Below are 26,551 nucleotides of genomic sequence, written 5' to 3'. Positions count from 1 at the left end.
AAGATATTTAACCACAACAAACCTGCTGCCAGCAAATGTCAATCTTAGCTTCTGGGGTCTAAATTATAAGCACCAGCTACCAATTTCTGGCTGTCATTTTTACTGCAGAGGTGCCTCACACATTGACATGGATCTCCTGGCAGCGCCGGTGTTTTGCCATCTTCCTGAAAGCAAGCACGTCCTGAAAGCAAGTGGTCCTCCAAGACACAAGAGAAACTTCATCAGGCTTAGTGCTAGAAGGCACTGACAGCTATGTTTTAAATAATCTCTTCCAATACTTGATGGGAGTGCAGGAAAATTATCCTTGCAGAGAAATGCCTTTACTAATTTGAAGGCTAGAGAAGTACTTGGAGGATTTAAGTCTTGCTTGGTCACCAGCCTGCCTCTCCTCCACATTCAGGTGACTCAGGAATTCTAGCAGAGGCTGGAAGGGGTAGGTTCCTCACAGCATCCTGGTAAAAAGTGCAGAAAGTCAAGAGTGCTCCATATCCTTATGAAGCAAAGTTCTGAAATATGTTTTCAAAAATCTTGCTGCAACACCTTCAGCAAACCTAATGGTTTGTGTTTTGTTATTCATTTTTCCTATATGAATGCTAGCAAAAACTGTCTGAGCCATGAAGCTGATCTTCCACCGTGGTACACAAGGGCCCTAAATGTGGATTTATAGCCCTTTTATTGCCCTGATATCAACCCCTAGGTTCCCAGACCCTGCCAGGGAGTCCCCATGCTGAGGCTCAGAAAACAAGAGGAGACTTGGCATTCTCTGAGGGGCTCGAGCCCAGCCAGGGCTGAGCAGAGGAGAAGGACGTGTTCCAGCAGCTCTGCCCAGGGACAGGGAATCCTGGGCCCCTTGCAGCGCCCCAGTGACCCACACCTGGTGAGTTACATGTCTGGAGGTAGAGCAAATTGTCAGTTTGATGGAGCCACCGCTGTGGCTCGTCCTCAGCACGCTCCCCTGGCTCTGAGCTGCTGCAGATCTGCCCACACACTTGCCTCCTTTTAAGTCTTGCAGCTCATAGCTAGTGTTGATGAGGACAATTGGCAGCTGTATCATTTTACACCAGGCTGTCATCTTCCCTCACAAATGTCTGTAAATATTTACTTACCTACCAAGGCATCTTCAATTTGCCACCATTATCAGACCAAATCCAGCCAGAAGAATTGACACCTCCACGTACACTTGGGACTTCTTCTGAGTCCAGTTATAAGGTGCACTTGAAAATCCAATCAGTGAAGTGGCTCCCTATAGATTTCCTTTGCTAAAGTCCATCTTCTGTTCCCATAGGTATTCATTCCTCATTGCTGAGCTGGTGTAAGGTTCATGTAGAGATTGCTGCTGTGCTCCTGGGTGTGTGAGGTTCCTTTCTCCAGCTGCCCTTCAGCAAGCCCAGGAAATGCTGGTCAGCAAAGCTGGCATGTAAAGTTACTATTCAAATAATGAAAGAGAAGAAGGAAAGGTGAACCCTATTTTGTTTCTAGCCATGATAGACATGTAGTATGTGCTGCTTGCTTAGCACTGCATTAAATTTTGTTATTGCCCTTTTCATGGCACTTTTCAGGACATGGCTGGAACCTGGAGGCCAGAACAATATCGAGAAAGACAGTTAGATTGCCACAGATTGTTTCAGCATGGGAAGATGCTGTTTTGTAATCACAGCAGCTGGAAACACCAAAAGCTGAACTATGGTAGGCAGAACAATGTGGTAGTTAACATGCATAAAGTATAAAGTTTTATAAAGCCTTCAATGTATGTGCCTTGTTGGAATTTACAATAATTTAAGATGCTTATTATTCCTTCAGGCATGGAACTCATAAATATTACGCAGTACTATTTGTCATTGGCTTCTCTGTCATGCATAAAGCAAAATTAAATACTTATCTCTATATCGTTAACGTATTAAACATTAGGATTTATGGGGTTTGAGATTTTACTTGCTCTGAGAACATTAACTTCCTGATGAAAGATCTAAATGCAAATAGAAGGAATGCCAAAATACCCGGGAACATAATTAAGGATACTGAGGTGCGAAGAAGCCCCAGGCAGAGGAATGTGCAGTTTTCTTATTTCCACTGTCATGGTGGGCTCGTTTTCCTTGTTCTACATTTTTGCATGCTGTCCCAATGTGCCACCTTGTTTCTTTCTCATGAGATGAAGAACATTTTAGTTCATTCTTATATAGATTAACAGTTAAAGAGTGTTCCTGGTTTAAAATATATCCTTGCTACCTGTACTGGGAAACAATTCTGAAGTGTTTGGACTTTAAAAAAAATAATTGATAACTCTTTCCATAGGAAACAAAAATTCTCTTGGCAGCTTTACATGATTTCTTGCTTTTGTTGCTACTCAGGGTTCCTGCAGACAGGAATTGAAAGGGGCAACTTTTAACCAAATGTGTATTTCTGCTGCAGAAAAGATATTTTTTCTGTGCTGGTGTACATCTGTAACTAAATCTGCATCCTATTTTGTCCACCCCATTCAGAATGATCACTGCCACACTTTTCGTCCTCTTCGCACAATGCCAAGCTGTGTCCCAGCAGCAATGCTGGTGGCCACTCCAAATAAACAGATGGAGCTTGCTGGCTCTGTAACATCCTGCATCTCACCCCAAAGGACTCAGGTATTTTATGCAGAAGACATTTTCTGCTCTACCCTGTTCTAGTAGATTTAAATGTCCTTAGTGATACACTGGACACTTTGCTTATGAAACTTTCTCACAGCCCTGAAGATCTCACTGCCAGCCCAAGGTTTGCCATTATTCATTCTTGATAGAATGATAGAATCATTCCAATTATGATCCTGAGTAACTCTTCTCCCGCTTTTAAGTCTGCTATAACATCTTACCTTTTAAGCCAACCAGCTTCTGCCCCTTTTTTCATCTCACTCTTGGCCTATTTTTTTTTTTTTAATATTTTGATTCTTGCTAATATTTGGGACTATTTCCATTTAAATACAAGTAAGTAATTGTACTAATGACTCTATAAAAAAAGCACAAGTTAATGAGTTCAATCCTCACACTAATGGTTGAAAAATCCAAGCTGACACTCCCCACTGCTCATGGGAAGCAGAGGACACTGAGGGGGGCTCCCCTGCCACCACTCACCCACCGTGCTGCTTTGTCTCATGCTGTAGGGTTGGTTCCACTTCTGTTCATCTGCCTTTACTCACCCATGCTGAAGTCAGAGAGCACCAGGTGTCCTTTTCTGACACATGCTGGGTACTGCAGATACATCTTGCTGTTTGAGCACCAGCTCCATCCCAAAACCAGTCGCAAAAAGAAGGCAGACACTGAAGCTTGCTTCCCCTCAAGGCAGCTGGGGAGAGGACTTGCATCACCCATGGTAAGATAAACACAGGATAGATTTGCCACATCTCTGCAGAGGATCTGCAGAACTTTGTGCTATCCTCCATGAATGAGCAGCAGCCAGCCACCATTCAGCATTCAGTACTCAGCAGCTGGGGGAGCTTCTCTCTGCTAAAAGTGCCTTTCACAGGTGGCAGGAACTGATTAAATCAGACTGTTGGAGGAGCTCAGAAAAGTTTTCTTGTGTAGAGATCAAAGTACAGTAGCACTGTCTTCAGAGTAGTGACGGCTGTCACACAAATCATCTCCCAGCTTTCTCAGGTCACTGCTGCACTTGTGCCAGTCTCTTTACTCAGATCAGCCTCCAGAGAGCATGGCACACACAGAACCCTCCAGCCTCACCATGCTGCTGTTCTGAGCCTGACCTGTGACAGGAGCATCCTAAGGCTGTGCTGACCTCCCTGTGCTCCACAAAATGCCTCTGAAAACCTCACTCTAAACTTCAGGGTTAATGCAGATCAATTTATTCACAAGTCAAATGGTGCTCCTGTTCCAGGTTGCTGTAGATGCATGTGGTGAGATTTTGAGGGGAACAAGACACAGGTGGCAGCTGACTTCAGCTCCGCTTGGTCTCTGTGTTATTTTCTAGGGAGAGATCAAAGAGCTGTAACTTCCCTGGTTACTTGTACTGTGCACAGATTAAGGACCTTTATTACCTGTTAATAACGAAAAGAACAGTGATATCTTCACATGACCAGAGTAAAAGGTTTTTTCAAAAATTAAAGAATCTTGAAAGATTAAAGAATTTAGTTTTTTGTTGGAGTTTATGAAATTCAAAATGAATACTAAAATGTCAGCAACAAGGTTTGCAGTATGCCAGTCTTCTCTTCTAAGGAGCCTTTCTCATTCCGTGCATTACGGACGTTTAAAGGAAAGGTTACACACAGGGTCATCAGCAAGGCTCACAATGCCTCCAGCCTTACAATGCACTCCACTTCAAAGGGATTGGCTGCATTCCTGAGCCTTGTACCAATAAGCACTAATAACACTGAAAAATGAAAACTGAACCAGATGTCTCCAATAGCATTGATTCTTATTAGCTGTTCACAGCTATTCTTACACCTCTGGGCATGGCGAGGCAGAGCCGCGCCGGGTGTGTGGCGCTGGAGCCCGTAATGCCGCTGGAATGCTCTCACGCTGCTCTGAGCTGCATTCTTGACACACTGTCTCCATCATGATCTCAGGAAAACTTCTTTAAATGTCATTTAAAAATGCATCAAATATGTAAACTCTTACTCAACCAGGATAGGATTCGACAGTAACATGTACTCAAAATTAACTGACAAAAGTGACCAAATGGACAGCAGAAGTGACCCATACATTTATCTGTGCCTTGCTGCGGATCCCAAAGCAGTTGAGGCCACCCAGAATGAGTTTGGGGCGGGTCTGTGGCAAGAGAACAGAAGAATGGCAATCAATAGTAAAAAAAAAAATATGCTGCTATGCTGTAAACACCCCAAGCAGGCAGGTAACAGGCATAAGCTCTTTAGAGAATCTGCTCAGTGAATGGAAGTGAAACTGCTTTGGAACAACCCACAAGCACAATGAGTATCTGTATCCTTGTCCAGAAAACCAGAGCCTAAAACACACACCTCTTTAGGTTTGCAGAACTCACTCATCTGCCTGGTTTTTAGTGCACTTTTGTTCTTGGACGTCATCTTTCTGCTTAGGAAGAAGGGCAGCCCTGACAGGCAGGGAGTCCACAAGGAAAAGATTTTAACATCATTTAATTCACGTGCCATGAAGATTGCTCCTGCTGCAGAAGTAGATAACTCTTTTGTTCTGAAGGTTGATAGTGCAAGAACACCTTTCAGAGTGCACCAGCAACCTGTGTGACATCAGGAAAGGAAGAGCTAGGTAAGGAGAGGTGCTGTGAAAGGGAAGATGCTGATGTAAGCAGAGCTGAAACAGGTGATAAACTCTGTATGCTTTCAGCTGCCAATCCAAAATATTTTCTGTCACTAAAGGCTACCCAGTGAGGTGGATCCAGATGCTTCATCCAGATGAAGTTTAAAATTCAGGATTTCAATTACGCATCTGGTTAATAAGAAAGCAGTAATAAAAGAAGAATTTCTTATTAATAACTGAAGAATCTATTTTCCTTGGTTAATGTAAAAGTTGCTGGTGCAGATAGCATGAAGATCTTTGATACTAAAGGGACCCAGTCCCCACAGTACAACTTGAAGACCACGAGTCCAAGCCCTGCCATTGCTGCTTCCAAAGCAGTGCTGAGATATGGCTTAAATTAGCAAAGGAGAGAGCCATGTTTGCTGAAATTGGCCAGGACTTTAGAGCTCTTGTCTGAGTAACAAGAACTCCAATAAAAACTTTATCTTGAATTTGATAAAATGGATGCATTGATGAATAGCAAGTGGAGAATCATTCAACTAATTGGATGGAGCTCAAGGTAGACAGACAAATTTAGGACTTAACCAGAAATAAGAAACACTGCAGTGACTTGTAAAACATTCTGTTGGATCTTGGCTCCAGCCATCCCCACTTTGGTTTGTAAAATCCATTCCACAAGTTCTGTATTGGGGAATACCCCAAAAGAGATTATTTTACACACAACTATGTTTAATTTGCGGTGAGGGGAACACCTTGGTTTGTTTTATGTCAACATGCCTGTTTAATTGGGCTTCTGATTATTTAATGTCACTGCTGAAGAGGTAGTTTTTATGAAGCACAAAAGAAAATTTAATGAAAATTATTCACAAGCCCAACTTCTGACTAGTAAAACCAAGAGCTTAATGTAAGAGCCGAAGTCCCCATCTGCTGCTTCTCTGAAAAGAGGAGCCTGCATGAAGGATTTATTGTGACATTACAATGCTTGATGTCAAATAATCTAGCCAGAGGAACAATATTGCCCTAAAGAGAGCCATCAGGCCCAGTGTGACATGGGTATTTGAAAGGATTAACTGCACTTAAATCAATATGGGCAATGAAAACAGAAATAACCAATCTCTTGGCCGCTCAATTATTTAAGACTGTCTTTAGTCCCCACAGAATGGAATTAAACGCTTGTTTAAGAGGACTGACAATTAAATCTATTTCTTTAATGCCAAGATAAGAACATGAGATCTGTGACTGCAGTACAGCATGAGGAAGTGGCATCTCCCAGAGGGGAATATGTAAAAAGGAGACGTTGGGTGTGCCTGGCAAGGGGCTTTCCTGGGGAGGGAACCCAGCTGCTCCCCACTGGCAGAGCCACTGGGTGCTGTACACTGCCTGGGAATCACAGAAGGGATCAGGCTGGAAGGGACCACAGTGGTCACCTGCTCCAACCTCCCTGCTCAGTCAGTGTCACCCTGGAGCACAGGTACAGGATTGTGACCAGATGGTTCTGGAATATCCCCGGGGAGGGAGACCCCCTAAGCTCTCTGGGCTCTGTCCCAGTGCTCAGTCACCCCTCTAGGAGAGTTCTTCCTGTGCATCACTTTCTATCCATTGCCTCTGCTCAGCACCACCAAGAAGAGCCTGAATCCATCTTCTTGGCACCCTCCCTTCAGACACTGATGAGTTCCCCTCTCAACCATTTCTTCTCGAGGCTGAAGGTGCCAACTCCCTCAGGCATTCCCCAGTAAGAGAGATACTTCTGTCCCTTAATCAAACCTGTGCCCCTCTGCTGTATCTGCCCTGGGAGCTCCCTGTTTCTCTTGTGCTGAGGAGCCCAGACCTGGACACAGCACTCCAGGGCTGAGGAGAGCAGCAGGATCACCTCGTTGGCCTCCCCAGCCATGCCAGCCCCGTGGCCGGGGCACAGCCAGGTCCCTGGCAGGCACCAACCCCTGCACCAGGGCCCTTGGCCACGCCTGGGGAGCTCGGTAGGAAGGGCTGCATCCACAGACAGCTCCCTGGCTCTCATTTTCCCTTCCTAGTGCTAGGCTTTAGGAGCATAAAGTGCAGGCTTTAAAATTCACAAAGACTAATAACTGAGTATTATTGCAGCTGACGGTACAAATGTAAGAGCATTTAATTGAAGTGGACTGACAATTTCCCAGTTATTTGACTTCTGAAAACTTTGTCAGACCTACCCCAATATTGTTTTTAAGACCTTTTAAAAATGTTTTACAGAGCAACCACTATGACCTTTCCTGCTGATACTATTTCTCTTGAGGTGTTTGTTCATCTCAAATGCAATGAAAAAATTCCTGGTGTGGAAACTTTTAATAAGAAGTTGTATTTTCAGATGATAAAAAGGAGGTACCAGAGCAGGATGTATGCAAAGCATTGAATGCTCAGCCATCATATGGCAGACACCCTAGGCTACAGGGAAATATCAGAAGCCTGCACGTGGTCCGTTAGAGTTCCTGGTCAGAAAAGCTGAGAGATGTTCTCAAATTGGAGACAACCCATTGCACCAGAAATTTGAGGAAAAGAACTAGCTCTAGTCACTGTTGTACATCATGGATTTCAGTTTTCTCAAGGCTTCTGTGAAAGGCAGGACAGACAAAAAAGTCTGTTTTCAATTTTTAGGCTACTTGAAAACACAGCAAGTCTCTGTAGAAGCTCTTTTCTGCTTGTAACCAACATATCACAGTAATTCTCAATGTGTCATAAGGCCTTCTTGCTGCTGTTGAGTTCCTAGTGATGATAGAAAAGCTCTTCTTAGATCTTCTGCCCCTTTAATGCATTTTTATCTCTCCATTAAAATATAATTTGATATTAATTCCTTTTAGCCAGGAAAAAAGGTGCTGTCCAGAAAAGCTGATATTTTTCTAAGTACTTTTTTAAAAACAATTTGTGAAAATGTATTGCAGAAAATCATTACTCATAATCTTTGTCTTGACAATTATAAGGATAATAGCTTGGAGGTTTTGTTGATTAATGATTTCTGTTTCCTCTGATGTTCTTGTCCTAACTTGTTCACATTTCGGAGTCGTAGACTAAGGCATAAAACCAAAAAAAACCAAAAAACACAACAACAAACTGAAACAGTTGTCACTTTGTAATCAGAGACTTAGATTAAAATCAGTAGATTTTATGGTTTATATGTGCCCTGACAGCTTTGCATACAATTCTCAGCTTTAACACTTGCCATTGATCCAATGGCTGCAGTGCTGAGCCCTGCACTCTGCACAGGACTGGTTTGGTTGTCACCTCACTAGTTATTTTCATGCCATTATTTTTCTGATCATCACAAAATTATTTATTTCCTCATCTCCTGCATCAGTATTACAGAGTTTTTCATTCTTCTTTAAAGCATTTGGATCCCTCTGTCCTTCCTGCCCCGTTACTCCTCACACATTTTGTGGCAGTTCCACCAGGGCTGGGCACACACCTTCCAGCCACACACGAAGCCCTCTAAGCTGCAGTTACACTGGTGCTAGCATTGGTATTATCTGCCCTGATATGATGGCAGTCTTGATATAAGACAATTCACAACAGGTAAAGATCACAAGGATCTGCAGGACATCAGGTGCCAACCGGCTGATGCTGGGCCACACGGTCAGAACAGCCCCAGCACAGCTGCAGCTGAAGCACTGCTGGGGCTCCAGGTGACAGCTACAGGTGCATATCTGCCATCCCAGCCTGTGCCTGCAATGACAGGATGCACGAGGAGAGGGCAAGGGACTGTCCTGTGATCACAGGATGCACGAGGAGAGGGCAAGGGACGGCCCTGCAGAGCTGAGCCCTCGTCCTGAGCCACAGTGAAGGCCAGGCACAGCGCCCACGAGGCAAAATGTGCATTAAACTCTGTGTTTATACAGGTTAGAGGCAGAAAAGGCAGATTAAAGGCAGAATTGATTTGTTTGTGGGTTTCAGAATCTCAGAATTCAGAACTAAGGCAGAATTCCAGAGGAGAGGAAGGGGTTTTTTTCCCAGCATGGACTTATTCCACAAATTCAAATCTGGAGCATTCATTCTGTACTAGCTTACTTCTACAGCTCCTGAAGCGTTTGGATCTTGAATATTAATGCTATTTCTGGCACGATGTTAGACCTGTGAAGCTGAAAATGATCCTAATGCAATGAGCAGGCAGAGCACCACTGAGCTGTCCAGACACGGAGGGACTGGGAAGCACAAGCCCCTCCGGAGCACGTCTGATGTCAGCAGAGCTCCTGGGCACCGGAACAAAAAGGGAATCTCTCCCTCACTCCTCTGACTTGAAGGCTGGATTTCAGCCACACTGACACAGGCACAGAGAGCTCTGTTTTACCTTCTATCCTCTTTTACTCAACAAGAGTCATTGTTCCTGCAGGTAAACACCACTAAAAATGCTGGCTGCAGCCTAGGAAACACTGGTGCAGAGCTGGCTCCACGCTCCTCCCCTTCCCACTCCTTGACCTGAAGGCGTTTTCTGGTTCCCCTGGTAGGAAGACACAAGTCTCAGCAGGAGAGCTTTGGCTAAGTCAGGGAGGAACCGCTGTGGCTGTGTTTTCATCTCTGTCCCAGTTGTTTTGACCCAGTCACCTGTGGCTGCTCTCTGACAGGGCTAGTTCGTGCCTGCCTCTTGCCACTCGCTGAGTGGGAGAACTCGTCTGGCTCAGACTGTGCTGTCACTTTTCCTCACTTGACAGCAGACTGGTCTGACACGGTTCTTGTCACTCAAGTGGTGTAGAGCACAGATCCCTCTAATCCATCTAACAAGAAGTTCTCTTGTCTTCTCTCAGCGCCAAAACTAATTACAAAGCAAACCACAAGTGTGTGGTTTCATGCAGGAATATAAGGAGAGAAAAGACAGTGTTTGCATGAGGGTGTACAAAAGAGCCAGACATAAAGTCTGTCACATTTTGTCTCCTTTCAGCCCATTTGCTGTACTTGAGAGAAGACAGGCACAGATTAAATCAAGCTCAGTAGCTGGAGCCTCAGCTGGGCTCACCTCTCCTGATCCCTTGGCTCTCTGTGGCAGGTCAGTGCTGTGACTCCTGACAGATTTTCTCCACAGGCTTTGCTGCCAGCTGCAGCAGACTCTGCACATCGGTTCTGTGTCCTCCTCATTCACAGAATGGTTCAAACCATGGATCCCCTCCACAGGACCCCAAGTTTTCCACCTATAGGCACGTCTAATTGAGACCTCTCTTCGTGGCAAACTTAAGCTGATGCCTTCAGTGCTCTGTGCCAGGGGTCTGCTCTTATTTTTGAAGTTTCAAAAGAAGAGAGACTCAGTTTTTTCCAGATGAGAAAATAGGGATGTTTTCCCCATATTAATTATTCCTGCTGTTCTTTAGCATCATAAGAAACCTGGAGCATTACACTTTAATTCATTTCTTTGTCCAGCTGTTGACAGATGGACAAGAAAATAAAATTATTCAAGACAAGAATTCATCCAATGCCTGTGCTTGTTACTTGTCTTGGTAGTTGAGATCCGTACAAAATAATTGGAAATACAGTCATGTCTGCTTAGGCAGAAAGACAAAGAATGAGCAAGAAGTAAAATAAGAAGTCTAATCTTCCTAATTGTTCTCAGCCCAGGGAACAAAGGGCCAGGGAGGAAGGAGCTGGTGGAACAGTACATTATTTATTCTCTTATGAAGAAATCTGACTCGGACTGTGTGTTTTGGAAGGAGTGTGCTGGACAGGTTTGAAATCAACATTTTACTTTGTGACTATACTGTTAGTATATGGTGTGAATACAACTGTAGGTAGATGCACAAGAGCACAGGATTGGATCATGTCTCTGCCTTTTGTAGCTATCTACTGCAGAAAAAATATAATTCCTGTCGATAAGTTACAGAAATTGAAAGGATGCAAAAGAACAATCTATAAAATCCAAGGCAGAGATCAAAAGTCCATTCCAAAAAGCAGCAAGATCTTTCTGTCCTGCCCTGCTCCTGTGTTAAGAATTCAGTGGGCACTGCCCTGGTGCTGGCCATGACCCTTCAGAGGCTCCAGTGACCTGTCCCCCTCTTTGTGGGAAGGAGAGCCCTGTGGCTGGAGGGCTCTCAGGGCTGAGCATTCCTCCTGCACACACCAACTCCCCTGTTTTGAAGCTGTGCCCAAGCTCCTCCCCTCACCAGCACCTCCTCTCATCCTATTTATTATGGAAAATGGTGGAGATGGTTTAATAAGTGCAAAGTGGGGTGCTGGTAGCCCTGGGCCTGCCCCAGCTGTGGGATGGAGCTGGCACTGCAAGGGAGAGGATGGCTGATGATTTATGCACCTTGAATCTCCACGGGCTTGGTGTCCAATGTCAGATCTGAGAGACATCTCAGCCCAGGCTGGCCAGGCAGTGCTGTTCTTGCAGGATGCCCCTTATTTGGTTCTTTTGTCAGGACATAACGCAATCAGGAATCCTTCAGGAATCCCACCTGCATTAATGAGTACAAATGTATGGAATCCACAGTAAGATGCTCTTTGTTAATAAAAGGCATGGCACATCAGAGCTGGCAGTGACACGGTGTTTGTGGCATGGTATTTGTGACGTGGTACTTGTTCTGAAGGCAGCAGAGGCAAAGAGTGTTTGTGCACATAGTGAGAGAGAGGAGAGCTGTTCTGGCCTCTTCTACCCAGAAGGAGGGGAAAGGACCTGCAGCACATCGGGATGGACCTCTGAGTGTCTGCTGGGGAATGGGCAGGTTCAAACTAATTCTTATTTCTAGAAGCCAATCATTCTGCTTGTTCCTATATGAAACACAGGGAGTGACTTGAAATGTGATCCTGTTTCCAAATACACTTTAGCTGCAATAAAGCAACATTTCTGAAGTAAAGTCTCTCCTGTCTGTCACTATGGCAACCTGTGCAGTGCAGCAGAACCTGCACTGGGGCTGCATCCCCTGATTGCATCTGAGGGTGATCCATATGGCAAAGAAGCAAACACTGGTTAAAAAGATGTTGAGCAGGACTTTAAAGCAAACTGAGGACTGACAAACATCTGCCTGTAAAATTACCATTTGGAAATCCTTTCTGACCATGTCACTCCCCAGCCCCTCGCTGCTGTGACACAGGGGTGATGGCTGGCAGCTGGGCTTTGGAGCAAGTCCAAGAATTGCTGCTCGCATATTTGCAAGACCACTAAGAACTTGTTAATATTGCATTATTTAATATAAAATAGCAAATTAAGCAAAAAAAGAGAGAACTTCTCAGATAAAAGGTTTTAGATGTACCAGAGGCTCAGAAATGAGAAATCACATTCTGCCTTCATATTCTGTTTTAAGGAATTAGAGAATGATTACATGGTCTAAAGACAGATGTTGGTAAACATTTCTGCAGGCAGCCCAGACTTGTCAGGAAAGCACCAGTTTTGTTTCACCACTTCTGACAAAAACATATTTTTCTTAGAACGTCTGCCTTGAAAAGTTTATTCCAGGTTGAGAAAGGGAAAGAGGAAAGGTCCTTTTCAAAAGAGGTCCTTTTTCTCACGTGATGCCTGAGGATATTTACAGATTATTAAGTATTGAGATAATCAAGTATTTTTGTTTTGTGTTACAGAAATTAAAATCCTTTAAGAAGTAAATTCAGGCATTTTGCTGGAAACAAACTTCCTGACCGGCAAGTTAGTGGCAGTTCTGCAGGTAGAGCTCTCAGAGTGATAAACATTTCTGGCACACTTTCTGAGGCTGAGCTGCCATTCAGCCACTCTGGAGACCAAGGAAGCAGGCAGAGCCTTTCCCTAAAGCCCGTGAGGTGAGGTCTGGCCTGGATGCAGGCTGCTCTAAAAATGAGTCTTACATTGCCAACATATCCACTAAAACTTCTATTCCTCCCCTGAACCAGAAGGAAAACTGCCCCTCTCAGCATCCTGGAAAGCCCATCTGTGAGCAGAACATTCAGACTTCCTTTTTAAAGCACAGAGACTTAAAGATACTGCACAAATATATTAATAACTCAGTAAATGTGCATAACTTATAAAAGGAGCAGAAATAAGTCCGTGTCTCCCATAAATATGGGAGAAAAAGACATTCTGTTTGTTTCACTCAAAAAAATAACTCTTCAGAAGTTAGAAAAGAAACGTTAAATATAGAAAATGTATCATATGTAAGATTAATACCGCTGTGGTTTTAAGGATGTGGTTACTCTGTTTCTAGCTTCCAGGAACTCATGAGCTGCGTGAATGCAAGGCTCTAAGCCTTGGTGGAAACAAAGGGTCAAATCCCTCCCTTGAGTCCCAGATGGCCAAGCCCAGAGCCAGTTCTAAGCCTTGTTCTGGCCTTCTCCTACAGGTGAGGTCCAGCCCACGAGGTTTTACACTCGGGAATGCTGTTACACAGCAAATGCTGAAGTATTCTTCACAGCATATTTGGAAATCCCATTTTAAATTTATGCTGGGAGAAGATGAGCAGTAAGGTTGCTCGGAAAGCTGATACCCATTCCCTGCTCTGAGAACACCGGGCCCCACAGATGCAGTCACTGTGCTGAAGGACAAGAGACTTGATCAACTACATTGAAAGTTTTTGGGTTGGACAATTAAGTTTGAAAGTTTTTGAAGTTGATAGAAGAAAACACTAATATTGTTTCTAGAAAGTGGAATAAGGTCATAATTTGCTTGTGGGTATTCTACAAATAGGAAAGAGGACACATTTACTTAATAAATGATTCACCCTGAATTAGACACCAAATGTAGACAAAAATAAAGTTCATTAACACAGCCATGACTCAGCCCTCCTGGTTTCTGCTGTTGCTTTCTCTTTGAAGTGGCATTTTATTAACAAAAATCAATAAGAAGATATTAGGTGCTTTCTTATTATCTCTATGACCAGTGCAATCTCATCTGCTGAGGGGGAGGACCAAGAGGCAAGAAAGAGGAGCCCCAAATGTAGGCTCCAGAATTTCAGTGCACAAAGGCGAGGCAGGAATGCAAATTAACTAAAAATTATTCTTATACTAAAAAGGCATCTAAAAATAATAGTGGACAAACAGTGGCCTTCAGGCAATGCTCCAGAAGGCATAACAGGATTCCTAGAGAATTATTGGAACTGTGGATAGATCACTGTGTCTCTGAGGTGCTCAACAGAAGCAATTTTTAAAGATTTTTAATGTCCCAGTTATAATAACTCCGTCCTTTCCAAGCAGGTCTCTCCAAGCTCCCTTCACTGACCCCTCTTTAGGCCCACTTGTGGAACAACCCGGGCTGTTACCGGGATGAATGTGTGGTGTAGATTACTTTGGAAAGAGCCCTAGGAAATCACTGGGGAGATATTTTTATCTGCACACCCCGGGCTTGGGGCTGGCCCAGAATTCCAACTGCTGGACATTGTCTTGCACAATTATGGACACGAGACTGGCTCTTGGTGCATTTCTGGGCTCGGGATTTATAGAAGACGCATTTTCATTAAAAATGGCTGAGCGGTAAGATGGAGACAAAGACAGCCAAGGTGAACAAAAAGACCTGTATATTTATCAAAAGGTTTGGCATAAATATGGTCTTGGTAGAGGGTTTCAGCTGTTTTATGTCTCAGCAACAGTTTAGACAATAACATTGGTATCACAGAATGGTGTAGATAATATCTGCAATAAAGCCGTGTCTTTTATGTTGGCGAGCAGACAAAGCCGGGCAGCGCGCTGATAAATGGGACGGAACCTCCGCGTTTCGCTGTGGAGGAGCTCCCTCTAGCTCACAGCATTAACCCGTGTCTGTAAATCACATTCGCTCTAACGCCTACCTCCATTTCAGGGTAGAAAAGGCTTCTGATTCTGCATTCTTGGAAGCATTTATGACATTTATAATTCATCTGGAAAAAAAAAGCCCCCAAAGCTGAGCTGCTAGCTGAATGGCATTAACAACAATGAGGATAGTAAATTCCAGACTTTTTAAAAAAGCAGTGTAGAGAAAAAAATTGTGACGTCGGGGGATGTGACTGTATAAGCACCTTTCTGCCTCTTCCAACTTTATTCTCTTTTATTTTCACACGTAGAACTGTACATATATATCTTCACCCACTTGGTTGAGACAACTAGCCATTTTAAAATGGCAGTGAGAAAGCTAGGGACATTTTGCTAGGTAAATTTATTTGTTAAATAAATAAAAGTGCATTAAATAAACTAGTCAGAGGAATCCCAATTTATCCAAAAATAGTCTATTCACCTTTATTTATTGATAAGAACAAATCATAAAAAGTAATTAAGGAGTATCTTAGTCTGATTAAAGTATCACTATCACTTCTTTTGCCCAGAGTAGTTTCTTTTAGTTGCAGAATCCACACATTTATTCCTCTTTTTAGGATTCATCTGTTTCTCAGGGCTGAATTAATGGCTGTAAATACTAACTATACCTTTAAAAAAATTCTAGTGAATGGTCCATTGTGGAAACATTGTTTGGCTGAAATGCTAATTTGTGTAGATTAAGAAGACATTTCTGAAGAACAATATCCAAAATCTGATATGAAGCCTAAATAACTGCTGAAATGATAAGCAGGCAGAGCTACAGGAGAAGAGTTAATTAAAAATCTCCAAGGCAACTTATATTCCTTTGTCACAAAAGAAAGGCTACGCTGCTGATACTGTACCTGGAAACTGAAAAACCACCAGCTGCTCTAGCTAAGCAGAGAGTAGAAAAGGATTTGCTGGTTAGCAAAGTCACAAATATTCTGCATTTTAAACGCATTTGGCCACATTGCTTCATAAATATTGCTCCCTGGGTTTTCTATTTAACTTCAAAACTACTTATCCTAAGCTCCTTTACACACTGAAAAATTAGGTTCACTCATGTTAAAATTAACAACAAAGAATTGGCTTATTACAGACTTTAAAGAATCTGATTCAATAAGAATAAATATTAAATTCTTATTGAACACTGAGGAAAAAATAGACACTGACCCAACCTTGTTTGGGATTCAAAAGCCTATTGAAAAACAAAGCTGTAATACTCTTTAGGGCTGAAACTGTGTCTGTATTATTAACATTATTGCTGCTCCACCACCCCAATAAATTAATTTATGAGAATAATTTTATTTTTAAAAATTAAATATGCCATTTAGATGTGTTAGTGTGATGAGATTTAGGAACTGAATGCTCTGAAAACTCTTCAATCAGTATGCCAATTTATCTGCCAAACTACAGCACCAATAACAGATAAAAGTTTAAAAAATGTTATTTGCTGCAGTTTTACTCTTTATTAGCTAATGGAAAGTAATTCTCCACAGAAACTGCTGTAATTCGAATTACATTTGGATGTATCCTAAACAGATGAGTGAAAAGAGAAAAATACAGTTTTAAAGGGAAGAATATCCCACTTTGTTCCATCACTTCTCATTGTAAATGTCATTGATCCTCTCAAAGTGTGTTTGGATTGCATCATAATTAAGAAAACACAAATTAGATTAAAATGTTGTCTGATAAATGCAGTGTAATTTAGGATGAGTTTTTACAGGTAGAACTCCACAACCACAGCTTATTAATGATGGAAAAGGAAAAGAAAGAAGTCTTTTTAAAATACATTTTTCTGTAGCAAGCAGTGTGGGTGCTCCTGTTTGGAGGATCAGCATGACAAGGAACTGTGACAAAATCCCTTGATTTACTGCCCTTATGCAATACAAAGAATTCTTGGTCTTGAACGACTTGGTGTCAAAATTGCACATCCAGTTTTGTGGACTTTTTATTTTTCCCAGTTACTTTCCTGTTACATGCTGAAATCAGTCTCCACCCTCAAAGTTTGGAGCAGGCTAACAGGGCAAGAGTCTGATGCTCACCATCCCTCTGAATTTAGGGCAATTTTCTAATTTCAAAGTATTTAGTCCACGTGTGATCTAAACAGATTCTTTTCACCTTCTTGTTTTAAAATGTGCCACACAATTTAAACTTAAAAACAAGTGCAGCTTAGTATGGAGGTCAGTAATCACAAATTGCCTTGAAATGGGGATGACAGCTGGCACCAGGTCTCACCATCCCAGGTACCCACAGCTCTGACAGGCATGCAAAGGAGGAACAGAGAGGTTCTTTTTATTAAACGTGTGATTAATAAACCTTTGTTCCTTAAATCAGGCTCGATTCAGAGTATTTGCAGCAGATTCAGAACTGCTGGACTTTGGTCTGCATAAAGCAGAAATTGCTCTAATGATTTCAAGAATGAAAATTGGTTATTTGAAGCTTTTTTTCCATAAAAGATAACTATAATTATACACTGCAATTCTTTAAAAGGTCAAACACAGAGTACAAAAATGTGTGCAATGGCACTATGTGAGTGCTGCAAGGGACAGTGCCTCGCTTACCTGAAATAACTTATTTTTGAATGATCACTGCTCTGAAAATGCTTTGCGGTTGATATGATTAGTAAAAGAATATTATTTATTTGGTAGTGCAGGTAGAGAGAGGTGTTAAACACATGCTCACATCCAGCTTGGGTTTGCTGTGAGCTTATAGTAATCAACACATTGAAAATCAGATGAAAAACATGACAACTGTAGATAAAATGCTGCAATGTGGAATCAGTTGGTTTAGACTGGAACAATTTGGCACAAACATAGTGTGTTTATTTTTTAATCCTTTTCAGTAAACATTTTCAGACTACATAAACCAATTATTTTTTATTTAAAGGCTTACCCTGTAGCTATGCACACGAGTGACTTTATGTACAAAATATAAGACATAATTGTGAAAATCCTTTCAAATTTATATCTTAAAATAAAATTTTTCTTACCCAATCGAATATTATAATTTTATTTTGTGGGCTCCTTGTAAGGATTTCTTTTTATCTTAAAAATTCTGTTAAGACTAAACCTGCACCTTTCTGCTTCTTCTGGAGTATTATTTCATCACTAAAACTATGGTGCTCCCGTGACTCAGAAATCCATAGGGAAATTCTCTTTTTCGCTACTTGCTATATTTTCCCTACTTGCTACAATAATTTTGAAGCTTCCAAAATGAATTTCTAGACTGTACATAACCCTGAAATATTTGCCCAGGAGATGACACAAATCAGGGCAAGACAGTACCTCTGAGGAGAGAGAACATGCACACATACATCCCATCAGGTATATTATTCATGCATCCACAGACACAGGAAGCCTCTGTATAAACAAGAGTGTGGAGAACCAGGAAGATAAAAATGAAAAAACAAAAGAGAGAGCAAGAGCCAGCAAGAAAGGCAGCAAGGCAATGCCACTGCTTCCCAGGCAGGGCAGGGCTCCAGGAAGGGTCACAAGTGTCCTTATGCATCACCTTCGGCACAGAGACAGGGAGCTTTGCTAGTGAAGAAGACAGCTAACATGAATTTTAACTTAGCCCCACAAATAATTTGCCTCACTCCTGAGTTTTGGGCTGTTTGCCATGGGTAAATAAAAGCAGCCAGCTCGAGCAGGACCCGCGGTGGCTCCTGCTCCTGGGCTGCCTCCCAGCCCCAGGGAGCACTGCAGGGGGGTCCTGCCAGGGGGCTGTGCCTTCTCCTCTCTTCATCACGCATGAAAATCATGAGTGTAACAGAAATAATTCTATGTCTTGGCCTTCTCTAACTCTGATGTACACTGGGAGATAAATTGTTTGAACTATTTGTTTCAATTCTTTTAGTTGATAAGTGCTACCAATTTTTCTTTAAAAGATAAATTTGAATATGTAAGAGCTAGGAAGGTCAATAGCAGATCGTAGGTAGCACAAGGGGAAGGAGCAAAGTCCAGAGATACTGGGATATTTCACTGACTGCTTTCTGGACAGCACTCTATTTGTGTGTGCTTTCCTTTTGTGTTTCATGGTGACTAACAGGGTTCCTTTTTCTCATTCTAAATTTCCTCTTTGGAATTAGATATTCAGCTTCTGCATTTTAACATTCAACAGTATTTTTCAAGTTGGAGTATTCAGAGAAGCATTCTAAAAAAACAGGCAACAAAAATACATCACGGGCCCTTCTTTTCTGCTCACAAATGTTGATGTCATCTTTTGTAGAAATGCATCTTTATGCCATGTGCAGATATTGCATTCAGCAAAACTAGTCCTGCCCCAGATTACAAAGCTCATCTCACCCACAGGTAATGCCCCAGGAGAGTCTTTGTTCCTGGCTGGGTTCTTGTCCCACTTCACTCTTCGCTCACTGAATCTTCCTCTACCTCAGCCAAGTTAAATCCTGCCCCTTCCCGTACTCAGTGGCTCACCCCTCCGTCTCTGAAGGCTTTGGGGGCAGTTTGTCCAGCTGAAGTCTGTCCCCAGTGTACCCGTGCAGGGCAGGACTGCCTGGGATGGCGCTGGCTGAGCAGAGGGAGCTGCCAACACACCTGGGCCAGCACAGGGCAGAGGCACTAGAGAGGGGCTGCCAGGGTGGGCAGGGAGGGCAGTCATGCCCCAGTTCTGTTTTGCACATGCACTCACATCCCAGCCCTAACAGACTGAAGCAGTAACAGGCAGGTTATAGATGAGCAATACATTTCTTTGCAAACATTTGCCTTAAGGAGAAGAGGCTGATTTTTCTTGTATCCTCAGAAACAGAATGTGTTGCTCCACAAAACTGTATGTGAGCTTGTGAGAAAGAGGCTTAACTTAAAATGGTATTATTAATAGGCAGATCCAACTTTAGAAAAATTGTTGGTTCACACAATTATTACAGGATGTAAGAAAAAGTAATGCAAAGTGCACTGACCTGTAGTTGTACTTGGGTTGAAGATCTCAGCAGATGAAGGCCAGCTCCTGAAGGCAGCTAGTGTAAAATAACCTGCCTCAACTGTTCTTGATTAACTCGCATTCGAAGGCACAAAGGCATCTTTTTCCTAGTCAACTAGCAGGCATTAAAAAAAAAAGGAATAAGCTAATGGAGAAACACAGGGGTGGGGGGAAGTGTCCTTAGAAGGAGCTCCTCTCATGTGGGGAATGTGAAGTGCATTACTTTATGTGCATCAATTTTCCAATGTAATTTAGCAAAAGGAAGAGGTAAAAATTGTCCTTAACTTAGTGTGACAACTCTCCCGGGACATCAGCAGGCTGAGCAGGCTGGATTCCCTGGGCTGGAGCTGCCCAAGTGCAGACAGCAGCAGGAAGAGCCAGAGAGCCCCGGGAGCACTCACATCCCAGCTGCATCTCAGCCCTGTCTGTAGAGGTTTGCCTGTGACCTCTGAGGGCTGTGACAAGCTGAGCAGCTGGGATCTGCCTCCCAGCAGTGTGCCCCAGTGCCACTCTGGCCAGGCCAACAGCCTGCAGTGCATGAGCAAAGGAATCTCTCCTTTCTTTCCCTAAGTCCATCTGCAACCCTCAATCTGAGGCTGAGGCACAGGTGTGATAACAGTTTCACTGAAAGATTTCTGCTGGGAGCAAGGTAAGGACTGTCATTTCCCTAATGCCTCTGCCTTTTAGAAGAGTTTATATATGGCAAGTGTAGTATCATCTATTTGGGGTTTTTTTGTTTTGTTATTAAATTTCACACGAGCTAACAACTGAAATGTAAATTAATTTATGCTGCAAACTTGGCTTTGGAGGATCAGCAGGACAAGGAACTGTAGGAGCCTGTTTTCTGCTCAGTGAGAGAGCCAGCAGTGGTGTTTCAGAGTGCACTCCCTGGCAGGTCAGGGGTGCACACTGAGGGACCAAGGCAAGGTCCCTGCTCTGTGCCAGCCATGTGCTGTCCCTGCTGCCCCTGCCACGGGCTCACCAGTGGCCCGGGGGATGGAGTCTGCTGTGGGACACATCACAGCTTCCACAGTGCAAACAGAAGTGTGGGCTCATGGAAAGTTCTTCCCACTGACATTCAGATTAGCCCAAAAATACCGTGAAAGAGCACGATAGTGTGGCCAAGGGGGAGAGCAGGAAATCTGCCCCTTTGGAGAATGGGGACCTTCACAAGGGACAAGGGAAAGCACTCCAGCTTTCATACAGATTTACTTTCCCTCAGGGAAACAATCACCCTTCAGCTGCTTTTAGAGAAATACATGGGATTTGGTGAGGAGCTTTAATGTTCAGCCACCAGGATGCAAAGCAGGGGTGCCCCCTCCCACAGCCCAGGCACACCCGGCTGCCTGGCCCTGCTCGGGGCAGCAGGCGTGGCGCCCACACGCTGCCCAGTGCATGGCTGGGCTCCAGCTCAGCTGTGCCCACCACCAATCTAACCTAACTGATCAGGGCACTTTCCCACTAAAAATATCCTGAAATATCAAGTTCAAAATAACTGTGTTGTTATTGTAAATAACAGGGTGTTTATTACTGAGTGAATGATGATACTAATAAATTTTGATATATAATTATTAAATTATTTGCCAGCACATTCTGAATGAAATTTCCTAAAAAATGCAATGAACTGAGCTGGAAAGAGCAGAAGGTGTATTGAATCTCTCTTTTCCCTTGCAGTTCTGCTTAGGCAGAGTGATGGCTCAGAAAAAGACGCAGTTTAAAGACCTCATGGCCGTGTCTGTGCCCTACACTCCATAAAGGACTGTTGGCCAGCACTGGAAGGTGCTGCAGCTTTGCAGACAGATGAGAATTCATGGATACAACCTTAAAGTCATACCTCAATGTTAATTTCTGAAGAAAAAAGTCAAGAAGAACCAGTATAAATTCAAAGGCAGTTTAGTGTGACTGAAGCCAAGAGAAACTGATGTGTGATTTAAAGAGCTCATAAAAGCAGACAACTGGCTTTAGAATCTATGGAAAGCAATAAAGCAGTTAAAAATTCTCCCAGTTGCAGTGCCTATAGATTTCCTTATCTTAAATTCTTTGGCTGAGCCCCTGGAGCAAATTGCAGGGCCTGTGGTGGAGTTTTGTCTTTGGGGGCTCCGGGCGCGCAGCGGCTCCGCCACGGGGAGCTCGTCCTGCGGCAGCGTCTAGACATTCCCAGCTACTGTCCTTCCTGACAGCCTCATGCCAGGGGTAATTTAAAAATTGTTTGGGATAGACTGTGCCTCATAGACACAGGGAGCCAGCAGTAACCCCCAGTTCAGTGACCCTGGTCGGATCATCAAACAGACGGCACAGGCAGGCTCAGTTCAGCCTTGGGTCAGGAATCATGACCTCCCCTGACCTTTTTTGTAGATTTAAAATTGTTTTGAGAAAGAGAAGAATAAAAAAGGATACAACTCCAGGCAATTCTGGAAAGCAGTCCAGTTTCCTGTACTGTACACATGCATATAAGTAACATGTTTAAACAGATGCAGCTCTGGCAGGCCTGAAAAATTAGGATTTAGGTACTTTGTGCATTTTTTTTCTAATAGAGTGCACATTGTTTCTATTTACTTTGAAAACTTTGAAGTTAAAAGAAACTGTATGAAAATATTATCTTCACTACATTTACTAGCAAAGGCAAAAAAGAAAAGCAGGTATATTTATTTTTAGAAAATTACGAATAAGATAAGCAAAAAAAAAAAAAAAAAAATCACCCTGCATGGGATTTTTCAGACGTGTTACAGAAAATTGTCTGGTGTATCAGCAGTGTGTACCAGATGAAAAATATTAACACTGAGATTACTAGACAAATTACCTTGTAAGAGTAATATGCATGCAAACATAGGCTGGTTGATTTTCAAAGGTTTCCTTTGTGTGCATAGTATTTGCAGTCACAATCAATAAAACAAAATATACTGGCACTCTCTTTGTGGTTTTGGTTTTGGAATTGCATAATGGTGACTAATATTTTCTCAAAACCTACTTTATAGTGTTTACTTAGCAGAATTTTCATGCACTATACCTGGAAATTATGAAATGTACTTTGTGTGCTTCCAAAGGGTTGTGAAGGCTTAGGAAGAGGTTTACCAGTTTATGGAAAGAGAGCAGAAACTGCTTCTCCTCTCTGGGCTTTTCTATGGGCTGGTACAGATCAGAAACATGTCAGCCAGGAGAGGGAAGGGTGAAGTTACAGGAGCTCTCCAAGAAATATAAAAGTATTGAGTGGGAAAATGAACTGCAAGCCCCAAAACACACAGGATTTTACAGGGGCAAACTCGGTTTAACAACACCAAGGACATCAATGCTTTTGCTGTTTTACAGAAGGAAAACATGTAAATTTCTGTTACAGCAATGAGACTATCAGCAAAGCTCAGTACTGGTGTGGCCGGGTGGGCCCTGGGAGTCTGGGCAGTTCCCAGGCACAGCAGCCTGCTCCCAGCAATCCCAAATCCCAGCAGCACGGTCAGCCAGCAGCACTGCCCTCCCTGGCTGTGCACAGCTCCAGCCCAGGGGCACTGGGAGCCTGGCAGCTCCTGCCTTGACGTGCACACCCGCTGGAAATTGGCCAGCAGCTCTTACTGTGCCAAAGCTCTCTCTCCAGACTCCCATCCAGCACTGGCAGCTGTCCCTGTGCTTACACACAGCCAGTTATATCCCATGTCAATTCTAAGGTTGTCTCCTAAAGTTCTGGAGACACACACCAATTACATTTTTTGTATTGAAAGGTTTCAGCCTGATCTAATCATGGGAGCACAGGAAAGAGGGATCCTGCAGGTGCATCCATAATTTCCTAAGCCAGTCCTGGCAAGACAAAACTTTTGCAGTAAAAACCACTCCTAGAGGGCTATTCCTCACAGAATTCCTTGATTTTACTAGAGGCATTTGCCACTGTTCTCACAGCGAGTTTAAGCAAATTCTGTAAAAGCCAACTCTTAGGTAAAATTCTTGGACTTCCTATTCCCATAGCCAGCCTTGCCCTTTGGTGCCAGAGTATGTGCTCGTTAGGATGAGCAATGGCAGAAAACCAACCCAAGCTCTCCACTCACATTGACTGAACACAGCAAAAAGCTCTGGGTCCCAGGGACTCTTGGAATCTGCAAATTATTAAAGATTACCTGAAGTTACTGCTCTCTGTGCACCCAAAGATGAAGTCATGCTACCTGAGAAAAGCATCCACAGGAACAGCCCACCCCAGAACTTGTGCTGCAGTGGGGCTTTCCTGTCTCGAGACCTGAAGATGTTGTCATGCTTAAATGGGAGTGAGAGGAGAAGGCAACAGAGTTCTAAAGGCTAAAGTGATCATGGAATTGTGTCAGGGGACTTACACTGGGCCCGTGTCAAGCTGCAGCCCATGGGGTAGGCAGCACTTCCCACGAAAGGTACAGAAATCTGAAAGCCATCAGTAAAAGACAAAAATCAGTTTTGAGTGAGATCCCTCCAACTATGAGGCCGCAGCACCAGGTGCTCAGCAGGGTTTGCAGGGGAGTGGGAAGTGCCTCTGATGCAGAGAGAGAAACAGCACCCAGAGCAAGAGGAGCAGCAGTGCTGTGGCAGGGACTGGCTGGGGCACAGCCCAGCACAGGACCCACCAGCCCCAGACATCTCTCCCAGTCTCCCTGGCCTTATGTCTCTCATGTTTTGTTGGAAGCTTCCCTCTGTGTCTGCATCAGTAGCTGACAGAAACACAAATGCTGTTAGTCTTTAGAGCACCCAATCAATAGGAGTTATGATGGCTCTGGAATCTACAGTACTACTGGTGCCAATAATGAGTTACTGTAATTTAAATAAAATATTAGTAGTGTAAATTATTAAATCTGCATGAAAACATCCATCAGGAGACCGAGCAACAAAAAGAAAATCTCTTCTAAAACTTAACATCAAATTGATTCAATTTTAAGGCCTGAATTTCTGCTTCCCGTGGGGGCTGGTATGGGAGAGGGAGGGTAGAGCCAGCTAGATGCTCTTGTGTTTCTATGGCAACGGGGGGGTTTCAAGTAGCCTCTGCCATTCCCTATGATTGTTAAAATCACTACACAGTGTATAAAGTGGCCAAGAGAAGCAACAGCCAATAAATGCAGAAAATCCTTAAATCAAAGAGACACAGAAATAAGAGATGGAAACAACCTGTTAGACCATCTTGTTCATTCCCTGAGGCCCTGAGCAGTATTATTAACAGTCTCAAGAACCTTGAAAACCTCTAAAAATTCCATCCAAGACACATGTAAAAACTTACTGAAAGAGAGAGCAATATCTCAGGAAGATATAAAAAATCTTTCTAATCTGCTTTCAGAAGGTGTGTAGGCACTGTACTGAGCATGCTGAGGTGCCGGGTTCTCCAGCACTGGAGAAATGGGATGCAGGGGAGAGGTTTCATGGATTACTCACCATAACGCAAGTACTTTTGCCAAAGTAAAACATCCTATAAAAACATCCTGACAACTGTATCCCTCCAAATTCTTCCCTCCTTGCCATGGAACAGATTTCTGTACCCTAAAAACAGAAGAATTATTTTGAAGAGCCTGCCTATCCGTTTCAGGTGGTAGTTCCAGGTGTCCCATTGTTAAGCTGCAGAAAAAACTTAAAAGAGAAAGAAGATATTTTAGATAAGCATTTGTTGGACAGGTATAGCTCCCCTCCTTTTCTTTTGCAGTGAGGGCAAAGAGAGGGATTAGACTGAGTCAAAATTGGTGAGACTCTGTCAGGACAGAAAGAATGACCACACATACTAAAGCATCCTGGGTGCCAGACTCTGCAAAAGCACACATATTCCGCTCTCAAAAAAAAAAAAAAAAATCATATGTATTATTCAGGTGGTACAAGACTGGAGAAATGTACCTAGTCTTGTTCTCAGTATCGCAAAGCACTTTAAGACGTGCTGGTGGAAGCCAGTACCCTCCCACCCAGAGTGTTTTATGCCTACCAGCCCAAATAATTGCTCTTACACAAACTGTGCTGCTCCAGAGTAATTCACTAAAGCAAATAGCATTAATATAGGTTTGCTCAGGTTAAAGGAAGATGTATCCTTTCCATGGGGATCACATGTTGTCTTCAGGCAGAGCTATGACTACAGGTATGGTTTCAGCAGCAGCACAGACATGTCCTGAAGGAATACAGAAATATCTGGGAATATAGATATATCCTAGAGGACTGCTACATTCACCTTGGCATTGCATTATTGCTGTGCTACATAGCACAGTGACCCAGGGAGCTGCAGTTTGTCTATAGCTACATATCTGCTGTTATGGGGCATATGTCACCAAAAGCTTGAGAAGAGGCTAAATACTGGGAAGATGAGGTAAGGGCAGGACTGTATCTCCTTCCCATGCTTACCTGTCAATCCCAGCCTCTCCTGAACTGCAGCACCAGGCTCATGCCATTTTCCAGTGCTCTATACCTCTCCAGTCTTGCCTCAGATGCATCCCTTTGTTTCCCAGCCTGACAAAGGCTAGCAAGGAAAAAGCAACTCATCTCTGGAGCAGGAGCTGCCAAGAGAGTTCTCCTGTAGCTGCTGATCCAAGCTCTTTTAACCTGTCAGCAATTTGGGTGAGGAGGAGGAGTAATGCTCAGCAGCTGACACAGAAGTGCTGGTATTTTTGCACATGCCTCATTTTCTTGCAACCATCTATTCATAACACTTGGGCTTTCAAGAAAAGAAGACATCTCTCATTGTCTCATATTTTTATTTCCATGTTTTGTCCCATCTGCTGTTCTTTCCAAGTGTGGGACCATAATTATGTTAATAT

At 43.2% G+C, this 26,551-nt stretch overlaps 1 long non-coding RNA gene across 1 annotated transcript; it reads right to left on the bottom strand.

Moving 5' to 3' along the window:
* Positions 1–3,860: 3,860 nt before the first annotated feature.
* Positions 3,861–26,274, bottom strand: LOC127060220 (uncharacterized). Its single transcript, XR_007778972.1, has 3 exons — positions 26,139–26,274; positions 25,194–25,298; positions 3,861–3,947 (listed from the first exon to the last, which is right to left on the bottom strand). It is a non-coding gene; the product is annotated as an uncharacterized LOC127060220 (long non-coding RNA).
* Positions 26,275–26,551: the final 277 nt, after the last annotated feature.

The sequence above is a fragment of the Serinus canaria genome, chromosome 17, assembly GCF_022539315.1.
Source record: "Serinus canaria isolate serCan28SL12 chromosome 17, serCan2020, whole genome shotgun sequence".
NCBI classification, from domain to species: domain Eukaryota; kingdom Metazoa; phylum Chordata; class Aves; order Passeriformes; family Fringillidae; genus Serinus; species Serinus canaria.
The sequence above is the reverse complement of the archived record's forward strand: the minus strand, read 5'-3'. Positions and strand labels throughout refer to the sequence as shown.